The sequence below is a fragment of the Solanum lycopersicum genome, chromosome 5 (assembly GCF_036512215.1).
Source record: "Solanum lycopersicum chromosome 5, SLM_r2.1".
Classification (NCBI taxonomy): Eukaryota; Viridiplantae; Streptophyta; class Magnoliopsida; order Solanales; family Solanaceae; genus Solanum; species Solanum lycopersicum.
The window spans coordinates 59,369,950-59,371,172 of NC_090804.1; positions in this window are offsets into that span (position 1 = coordinate 59,369,950).

Genomic DNA, 1,223 nt, shown 5'->3' on the forward strand with positions numbered 1-1,223 from the left:
CTTTTTGTTTAATTCATTTGGGCTTGTTTATCCATTTTTTGCATAATTTTTTTATAAAGGGTCATTAAGATCTATCAAAATTATCTAAAAATATAAAAATTAAATTAAATTAAATTATATAACAAAAATAGAAATTTTCGATATGAATATTGTCATATAACACCAACGGTTCAATATATAATTCAGATACAACCTATTGAAAATTAATATTGCATTTTAATTGCACTGATCAAGTGAATTATGAGTTTTCTATAACATGTATAGAAAAATAATGTAGGAACTCATGTAACACCTTACAACTCTACTCGTCGTAATTATATGAGTCTAAACACGACGATGTCCTACTTGCACATTTTATTACATTCGAACAATTTGATAAGCACATTAAATTTCAAGATGATAAGTAGGAATTATTTAGTTTTTTTATCCAAATTTCAATTAAACTTTTTCAAACTTTGGACGATTCTTTCAAAATTATCATTTTTAGTTTTGAAATTATATAAAAATGAAATAAATTAATGAGATAACAAGGAAGTATCATATAGTTTTTGTTTTATCCGATTTCAATTTAGATCTTTCAATTTTTGGGAATTAATTTTTTCTTTTTAAAAGTATGATTTCTAATTTTGGATTTATATGAAAATGAGTAGTTGATGATACTTCAAAATTTTAAATTTTTTTAGAAAATAATTAATTTTGTTATCAATAATTTAGTAAAGTCTAAATAATAGTATGAATAGAATCTGACCGGAGAAGAAGAAGAAGAAAAAGAAAAGAAAAAAATGGAGTGAGATTCAATTTGACATAGGGGGTGGGAGGTGAAGAAAAAATATGGAGAGAGGTGAAAGATGAAATGAAATTTAAAATAAATCAAATTTCAAATTCAAAAAGCGAGAGAGAGAGAGAGAGAGAGAGAGAGAGAGAGAGAGAAATAAAGAAAAAAATAAAGGAAAAACTTAAAATGAAAAAAAAATACATTTTTAATTGAATTAACATGTGTCATTTATTGATTGGTGTTTGAACACACTTGCTTCTTAAATTTGGGGCTGATCAAATAATGGTATAATAATACCGGTTCATAATTGTTTAGTGGGGTAATATGACAGTTATAAGTTAAAGTGTCTTTTTAAAAATTCTGGACAACTTCAATGGTTACTTTATATCTTTTCTTTTAAAAATAACATATATAAATAATAAAACCAAATGATCAATTATCTTAAAAA